The sequence below is a fragment of the Berghia stephanieae genome, chromosome 7 (genome assembly GCF_034508935.2).
Source record: "Berghia stephanieae isolate SIO BIC M18660-M18661 chromosome 7, UCSD_Bste_1.3, whole genome shotgun sequence".
In the NCBI taxonomy this organism is placed as follows: domain Eukaryota; kingdom Metazoa; phylum Mollusca; class Gastropoda; order Nudibranchia; family Aeolidiidae; genus Berghia; species Berghia stephanieae.
The window spans coordinates 15,774,847-15,785,020 of record NC_088366.1 but is presented as its reverse complement, the minus strand read 5'-3'; positions in this window follow the sequence as shown (position 1 = coordinate 15,785,020).

Here is a 10,174-nt window from a genome sequence, read left to right as displayed (position 1 = left end):
AAACCCATTGACAAGAAGAGTGGCAATGAAAAGGGAGATGAGGTGTCTAATACAAATGATTATTTGGCCCATAACTAGAAACAATATTTGCAAGTGGTTGCATGTTAACAGTAATGTATAAATGAATAAATAAATAAATAAATAAATAAATAAATAAATAAATAAATAAATCTTCACTCCCGACACACCGTAGGTTTCTGAGGCTCAGATGTCCGAAATAAAAGACAACAACAATAACAAAAAGAAAATGAGATAAGGATGATGATGATGAGGAGGAGGAGGAGGAGAGGGAGGAGGAGGAGGAGGAAGAAGAAGAAGAAGAAAAAGAAGAAGAAGAGAAGAAGAAGAAGAAGAAGAAGAAGAAGAAGAAGAAGAAGAAGAAGAAGAAGAAGAAGAAGAAGAAGAAGAAGAAGAAGTGATACAGATATATAGACCATCAAGAGTTTCTTATCACCAAAGCTATTTTTATTATGTCTGGTAACAGATGTAGACCATCAATCATCAGGGAGTCTTGTTTGTGTCGTGTGTGACACGCGTTTCTGACATTGGCTAACAAGCTATAGGATCAAATCTCTGCAGGTCTACCAATAAGTATGCTCAGCATGTCAATGTTTTGTACTTGTGCTGCTATGTGGTCTTGTGATATGACGCTCGCTTTCGGATCGGAAGGTCCTGGGTTCGAGCCTCGCGCTCGGCGCATAATTGAGTCATTGGAAAAGGCTCTTTACTCACATTCTCTCACCGTACTCAGGTGTAAAATCAGTACCTGGCCGTTAACAACGTTGTCTTTGTCAGAAAAATTGTAATATCGCCTAACAGGCGCCATGTCCCGTCCTACATGTTAAATGTTGCTGTAGATCAGGGACCCTTTGTAAAGCACTTTGAGCACATTTAGTGGATATTGCGCTATATAAAGCTCAATTTAAAAAAAAATTATTATTAAAAAAAAAAAATTAAAAAATTGTACTTTTCTCTCAACCAGGCGGTGAGCGCCGACATGTGGAGTTTCATACTATGATGTAAAAGTATAACATCGGAAGAGTAAAGTATTTTTAAAAAATAGTGCCAAGGATTAAAATATCAGGCCTGATAGAAACATGTACTAATAGCAAAGAAGATATTCTAACCCATAATCCCGCAGGAGCCGGAGACTGAAACAATGTATAGAGCCGAAACTTTCGAAACACCGAGTGCGCGCGCGTTGGGAACAAAGTTCGAATTCCAAAACGCAAGAGTAATTTTATAAAATCTTTTATTATCCCCCTCAGTCCAATTCGAATTCGTTATCTCTAAGTAAAATACAATTTCAAAATTATTTAAATGATTATTTCTTTTTTCAAAAATCTAAATTGAGTGAAATTCAACATTTGATAATTCGTTAAACTCAAACCGTTACAGAAACGCAGACGGACAAACCAAATCCTTTTTTTTTAGCTTGGGCGACCGAAGAGTTTCTGGAATGACAGGATTTAACATGGAGAAGAATTAAAGAAGCTGATATACAGAGAAGTGGTAAGACCTGGAATGAGATTAAAAAGTTAGCTCAGGATAAAGAAGGATGGAAACTGTTTGTCTGTGGCCTATACCCTGACCCAGGGTGAAAAAGGCAATGATGATGATGATGATGATGATGATGATGATGATGATGATGATGATGATGATGATGATATCATAACGCGTTACTATTAATTTAGGGAGATGGGTGAAATAAACCGGGAGAAGCCATAGCCATTGCTACGGATAAACCCATGGGCCTGATGCATAGCAATCAGTGCATAGAGGGCATTGATTGGCCTGATGGCTCTGAAGAATTGATTTTGTTTTGTTTTGTTTTTACTCGACGACATTTGTCAATATAACCTCTATCCTGTGACATTTGTACTTGGGGCATGACGAATGTTTACAAAACAAGGAATGAAGCAGATGATGGCTCAGTGCTAGTGTGTTTGATCGCTAAACCCCCGACCTTCCCTCTGTCTATCTATCTATCTATCTATCTGCCTGTCTATCTATCTATCTGTCTGTCTATCTATCTATCTATCTATCTATCTATCTATCTATCTATCTATCTGTCTATCTAACTATCTATCTATCTATCTAACTATCTTTCCATCTATCTATCTATCTATCTATATATTATACTATATATATTATATATATATATATAATATATATATATATATATATATATATGTTGAGAAAAAAGTAGTGCCGGAATCGGTGACAGTGCTTGCGGACAGAGAGGCTAGAGAGAGGCGACTGAGTAGTCGAAAGGGACAGAGCTGTCCATCGTTCTTCTTGCAAAATAAAGTTTTTTTCTTATTCTCATTGGATGTCTCTTGTCGAATTTGTGTAGTTATGGAAATTTCTATCTATCTGTAAATATTCAGAACAATATATATATATATATATATATATATATATATAATATATATACATCTCGTACAATATATAATATATATATATATATATATATATTATATATCTGTCTATAAATATATCGTTCTATCTGTCTATCTATTTCAACTCCATCACTCTCCCTCTCTCCCTTTATTTATAGATTTATCTATTTATCTCTCCTCTCTATCTCCCTCTTTCCATCACCTTCTTTCTTATCATCTATCTCCTACCTCTCCCTCTCTTCATCTATCTATCTATCTATCTATCTATCTATCTATCTATCTATCTATCTATATATATATATATATATATATATATATATCTATCTATCTATTTATTTATCTATCTATGTATATATATATATATATATATATATATATATATATATATATATATATTTATCTATCTATTTATCTATCTCTATGCCAGATGGTGGGTGCCATGGCAGTTATTGAGTCCCATGTATGGCTCACATACATCGCAATATTTTAATGTTTTCTTTTGGCACTTATCTATTTAATTTTTCCTCATTATTGATAGATAATCTAAGCGTCCGCTCTACACATAATATTCTGAATTTAGATTCAAGGATGGATGTCAGAACTCGATAGAAAACGTGACCCATCGTGTCTAAACGCCTTCATGTCGGAATGAACGAGATAAAGAAAATTGGGGAGACCTTCCATAAGCTACTACATCCCAAGTATTCTTGTTCTAGTAGGGGGTTTGGGAGGGGGGAAACTTTTTTTTTTAAAGTCTCCCCCCTCCCAAATCCCCTACTAGAAGTTCTATTGTAAGCTCAAGCTCATCGAGCTCTATATTTATATCCGACATGACTCCGTTTTGAGACAGTTGGTAGGTTACAAATATCACCCTCTTATGTACTTTGAGAGCCATTCTACCCATAGATAAAACAGGCGGCGATTAGCCAATAAAAAGTGGCTGTTGTCCGGTCTGCGGTAGTCTGTGATTCTACCCCGTAGTGAGTCACACTAGCAAGAGGATAACATCCCTGCTGTTCTCAAGAAGTTGTGTAACGGTCAGTCTGCTTGTAGTCGGCCCTACTGGTGTGAGTGAGGATGAGGATCAAATCCCTGCTGTTTTTATTTCCTAGTTGAATCACTTGACGAGATGCACCTAGCAGGGGAAACAACTTGTCGGATTTCATACGGAAGCGGGAGGTAATTCAGTGTGGTAGGCGACTCGGAAGGTACGATTCACGCACGATCCTAGTGAACAAGCTGGTTCGAAAGAGTACAAATAGACACTGAAACTTGAAATTAAACAACATAATAATTTGCAGCTGTTCCCAATATTTTTTATCTTTATCATTTGCTTGTATCGAAAACTCAATCCTCATAACAAAGAACGGATGACGTCACTGAAAGTCAACGATGTTGTTTTTATAAAGTTGCAGAACAATGTTTAACTTTTCAGGTTTTAAAATGTTGCATTAATTAAGACATCGGTAGCGGTTTTAAAAAATGGGATTTATATACTACGAAACTATCAGATTTAAACGCAATAATTAGTTTTTAATTTGTTTTTAAAATGGTATTCATATTTATTAACAATCAAAGTTTTCAGATTTCCGGGATTTGCAAGACAAAAAGGCTTTTGTTTCCATGCATTCCTGCTCGCTTCATCGTGATCCAATCTCTTTCAATGATGAATGAATACAATAGGAAAGAGCAAGTTATGCGGGTCGGTGTATGTAAAAAACTCACAGAGATAAAAGAACGGAAGAAAGAGATACTTAACTCTATGATATAATTTGTAATCAGTCTTTTTGACGGTTATTTTGAGATCTATTTAAAAACAAAACAAAAAAACAAAAGATACAAACATAAAAGAAAACAAAAACAAAAATAAATCTTTAATCCTTTTTTTTTTCTTTCGTTTGGTTTTGTTTTGTTTTTTTTTTTGTTTTTTTGTTTTTGTTTGTTTGTTTAATTTTGTTGTTTTTTGTTGGGATTTTTTTTTTGTTGTTTTTTAGTTTGTTTGTTTTTTTAGGGGGAGGGGTAGTTGTTTTTTTATTTTTGTTCTTTGTTTATTTTTGTTTTTTTTTGTTCTTAAAGAAAAAAATAGTTCAGTGATTCAATGCCATAATTTTTTATTTTTTTTATTTTGTTCATGTTATTGACGTCCCTAATGAATATCGGGGGGGGGGGGGGGGGGTATAAACGTTGTTTGTTTTGTTGTTCGGCATTACGGTCTAGTGGAACTAAAGAAGAAAATAAAAAACTTGAGCTTTACTTTACTTACTTACTTACTTAGGCCGCCCCTTGGGGCGCCCAACATGAGCCACAAGTCTTCGCCATTCTGTCCCGTCCTCCATAAGCGTACGCGGCTCCCGGGTGTTGTCCATTCCTGTGAGCTTTTATATAGCGCAATATCCACTAAACGTGCTCAAAGCGCTTTACAAATTATGGTCCCTGACCAACAGTAACACGTAACAAGTAGAACGAGACATGACGCCTGTTAGGCGATATTACCATTTTTTCCCCTCACCGAGACAACGCTGTTAACGGTCATGTACTCATTTTAACCTGAGTACGGCGAGAGAATGTGAGTAATGAGCCTTTTCTAAGGACTCGACTATTATAATATGCGTCGAGCGAGGTTCGATTCCAGGACCTTCCGATCCGAGTGTCGTCATGCATACCACAAGGCCACACAACCGCACAAAAACTACACTCGCCTTTGGTCCGTCCTATAGATAGAATGCGGTTGGCCAAGGAGTTCACAACATTGCCATCCGGAAGTATAACGGACCAACACACAAACTCTGTGTAACCATGAACTTTTATAGTCTGGTTAATACAGTTTAGTGAGAACAACTCATAAACGCGGATGGCAAAAACAATGACAAAGGCCTGAGTGACGTCATCTGCATACTATCTATAGATAGAATGCGCTTGGCCAAGGAGTTCACAACATTGCCATCCGGAAGTATAACGGACCAACACACAAACTCTGTGTAACCATGAACTTTTATAGTCTGGTTAATACAGTTTAGTGAGAACAACTCACAAACGCGGATGGCAAAAACAATAACAAAGGCCTGAGTGACGTCATCTGCATACTATCTATAAGATTTATACCTATAATATTATTTTTGATTGTCCCTCTCTGAACGGCGCTCTTTACCCACATTCTCTCGCAGTGCTCAAGTCAGTGTTAAGTGAGTAGCTAGGTACTTGCTGAACATACATACAACGTTGTACCTATCGAGAAAAAAAAATTGTAACTCTTGCCGAAATCGAGTGTTGTAATACGCTTCAACAGTCATGACGTCACTTCACTCGAAATGACGCATGGTAACTTAGTAACTGGCTCTAAACTATCTGAACAATGGCGGACGTCCTTATGAAATATTTCTCCGACGAGCATAAAAGCGTTTCCTGAGGAAAAAAAATTATAACTCTGATCATGTTTTGACTTTTACACATTCTGATCACAAGACATATGAAAAGTTCTAGCCAGCATGAAGAATAAAAAGTACCGATTTTCTTTGTTTAGAACCACGATGGCCGCCGTTGCTGGGCGACGTGACATCAGATTATTGAATCCAATTGGCGAGGGACATTTGTAAAGAACTTTGAGCACGTTATTCAGAACTGCTCTATATCATAAATGGGTGTCCCGACAGCCCAGTTGGTAGAGCACTCGCTTCACACCCAAAGGGACCAAGATCGATCCCGGGTGCAGTCGAGATTGTCTCTGACCCCCTTCCCCCCCTCCCCTGTCCACCCAGCTGAGTAGCTGAGTTAGTTAGATTTTTGTCCGAAAGTACTTTGCGATAGACGAGTGTCGTATTCAAAGGATAGCAGGCTCTATGGGTCCAATGGCACGGAAGGACTACTATATTATTATACATCATCAAGTTTGTTGTAGTTTTGGAGTTTTAATTTGTTGGGGGATTTTTTTATTTTTTTTTTATTTGTTGCTGTTTATTTTTTATTATTTTTTTTGTTCTTTTTTGTTTTTGTTTTTGTTTTTGTTTTTGTTTTTGTTTTTTTTTTTTTTTTTTGTTTTGTTTTGGGGGGGGGGGGGTTGGGTTTTTTTCTGGTTTTATTGTTGTTTATTTGTTGTTGTTGTTTTGTTTTTTTTTTGTTTTTTTTTTTTTGTTTTTTGTTTTGTTTTTGTTTTTGTTTTTTTTTGTATTTTGTTTGTTTTTTGTTTTGTCATGTTTTCTTTAGTACGGGTTCATAATATACAGATTTAATTCTTTATATCAGTATTGCTTTCTTGCTTGTTTTGTGTTTGTTTTCTTTGGGAAGTGAAATCGCCTCCAGTAATGCATATTAGGTCATAGCTCATTCAGGCGGCCATTGCGAATTCAGTGAAACGTTATATACAGCTTATAGGGCTTCTATTGGGCTGCACGCTGCGGTCGGCGGCCACTCACCATGTCGTCTTTGATGATTTAGAACCATCTTCATCGCGCAAGATTTGGGGGAGACTGCAGCAGATTAAGAGATGATGATGATGTTATCTTTGTAAACCTTTTCTGTATACAAGATCTGCCGCACTCTATCTGGAAAAACCCATATTTTAAAAATTTGGCCAGAAAACTCGTCCTTCAAATATCGATCGATTTAAATGACCCTCATCTTGTCAAAAACTCTCAAACCTGGGACTTCGCGCGAAGTCCCAGGTTTGAGAGTTTTTGACAAGATGAGGGTCATTTAAATCGATCGATATTTGAAGGACGAGTTTTCTGGCCAAATTTTTAAATATGGGTTTGTTTTTTTTCCAGAGTACAACAGAGATGTCCTACCAATAATTTGCTGTGGTGTAGAAGTAAACTCTATCGTCGCGGGGATTTCATCTGCAATGATTAATGTTTGACTTGGGCAGTATGATGAAAGCTAGTGGAAGATCACTGTTACTTATTTATGGTTTTATGACCCTGAGGAGATTTCCCTCACTCTGTCTTTTTTTTTTTTTTTCTTTTTTTTTTTTTTTTTTTTTTAGTCGATGTCATAACTTGTTGTGACTATTTACTTGGATTTTGTTATTGTCTGTATTTAAGCCCTTCTTCCTTTTTTTTTTCAACCTCCCCACCCCCCCCCCACCCCGCCCCTTTTTTTTTTTCATGTTTATGTTTTTTTGCTGTCGGTTTAATGGGGGGGGGGGGGTTATGTTTTATTTTGATTTTTTTTTAAATGTGTTGCTTTGCCTTAATTCTATTTTTTTTAAATTCTTTTTTCTTATTTCTTTTTTTTTTCTCTTTTTCTGTTTGTTTTTATTTTTTAAAATAAAAAATTGTTTTGTTTTATTTGTCTGTGTATGTGTGTATTTCTAGAGAATGTCAGAGCTAAAACCAGATCACCTGAAGCTCAATCTGCCAACTGAGTAAACAGAGCAGCGCCACTACTTCTTCCTTATTGCAAAACACGGTAAAAACAGATTGAACAAAACGTTGAAATTAACAGGTTAAAAAAATAATTAAAAATTAATGCAAAACAAAACAAAATAAATTTTAAAAAAGAAAGAATGAATGAAAAAAAAAAGGAGATGGATGAGAAGGAGGATCGAGAAGAAAAACAATAATAAGAAGAAAACAGTAAAATTCTATTTGAAGCTTCTGTCTGTATTCATTCATTGTTATTCAACGCTATTACTGTCCCTATGTTTTTTTCAAAAAGCGGATATATTGTATTATTTACTTAAACTCGTGCTGTTCAAGATGGCCCGCCAGATGGTTCGTTTTACGATCCGCGTCAATGATTCGTCTTAGACATCAAAGGATCCCCGTTTAACATAATAGAGAGACAGTGATGGTAAAAAAAAAAGTCATCTCAATAATCAGGAGTCTTTTATAATTGAATGGTGTGTGTGTGTGTGTGTGTGTGTGTGTGTGTGTGTGTGTGTCTGTGTGTGTGTGTTTGTGTATTTGTTTACCAGGGTGAAGTGATAAGCGTCTGTGATGGATGCTTTCATTGATGAGGATTATCAGCGATTTGGGTAAATCTTGTTATAAATTATGGTTTTATGGTTGTGGGGGAGGCGGCAGCATACGTTAAGCACCTATAATAGCAGCCAGTGGTGGGTGTGGTTTGTAGTTTGACTTGTTGATGTGGTGATAAAAACCCAGACCTGCCTATTTGGAATAGGCTTCAACAGTCGTGACGTCACTTCCCTCGTAGTGACGCATAGTAACTTAGCAAAAAAAAAAAAAATTAAAATGTGAGCCTTTTTAAATAGCGCAATATCCACTAAACGTGCTCAAAGCGCTTTACATGTGGTCCCTGGCCAATAAAGCAACACTTAACATTTGGGACGGCACATGACGCCTGTTGGGCGATATTACATTTTATTTCGAACGGAGACAACGCGGTTGACGGCCAGGTACTCATTTCACACCTGAGTACGGTGAGAGAATGTGAGTAAAGAGTCTTTTCCAAGGAGTCAACTATGCGCCGAGCGAGGTTCGAACCCAGGATCTTCCGATCCGAAAGCGAGTGTCTTACCACAAGATCACATAGCCGCACTTAGTAACTGGTTCTAAACTATCGGAACAATGGCGGACACCCTTATGAAATACGTCTCCGACGAGCGTAAACGATTATCCAGAGAAGAAAAACATTATAAATCTGATCATGTTTTGACTTTTATACATTCTGATCACATGACATATGAAAAAGTTCTAGGCAGCTTGAAGAATAAAAGTATCGATTTTGCTTTGTTTAGAATCAAGCTTCTCGTTGCTGGGCGGACGTGACTAGTGAATCCCATTGGAAAAATTCGTATTTTTCAAGGGTAATAACATACATAGTAGACATTGTAATACCATTTAAAACGACCAATTTGTGTTTAAATTCATTACACGAATGCTTTAAACTCTTTTATATAATATACTAGCTCTGAGAACAATACTTCGTTTTCAAGAAGTTTATTGTGCGGCTATGTGGTCTTGTGGTATGACACTCGCTCGGCGCATAGTTGAGTCATTGGAGAAGGCTCTTTACTCACATTTTCTCACCGTAATCGGGTGTAAAATGAGTACCTGGCCGTTAACAGCGTTGTCTTTGTAATATCGCCTAATAGGCGTTATGTCCCGTCCTGCGTGTTTAGTGTGGCTGTTGGCCAGGGACTCCTTGTAAAGCGCTTTGAGCACGTTTAGTGGATATTGCGCTATATAAAAGCTCATGTTTTTGTAAGGTTTTTGTTTTGTTTTTTGTTTTTTTTTGTTGTTGTTTTTTGTTGTTGTTGTTGTTGTTGTTGTTGTTGTTGTTGTTGTTGTTGTTTTTTGTTTTTTGTTTGTTTTGGTTTTGTTTTTTGTTTTGGGGGGGGGGGGATTTCTTTTGGTTTTTTAGTTTTCAGGGGTGATAACATACATACGTAGACATCGTAACTACCATTAAAAATGGCCAATTTGTGTTTAAATTCATTAAAGTAATGCTTTAAACTCCTTTATCTAATACTAGCTCTGGGAACAATACATCGTTTTCAAGAAGTTTATTGAATAAAAGATCTTTATATAATATAATTTGTCAAATAGGACCCAAAAAATTCGTATTTCTACGGTATTTTCGTAGTAAAAGGCAGGCGTGTAAAATCATCAACCCTCAACTGACTGGATTTTGATAGTACTCCAGCAAGACATTATGATGATGTTTTACGATTGATTTGTTTGTTTTTATTTATTTGTTGTTGTTTTTCGGTTAGTTTTATTTTTGTTTTTGTTTTGTTTTTTTGTTTTTTGAATTTTTGTCCCTTTTTTTTTTTTTTTTTAGTTTTAGTATTAAATTGGGGGGGGGGGGGG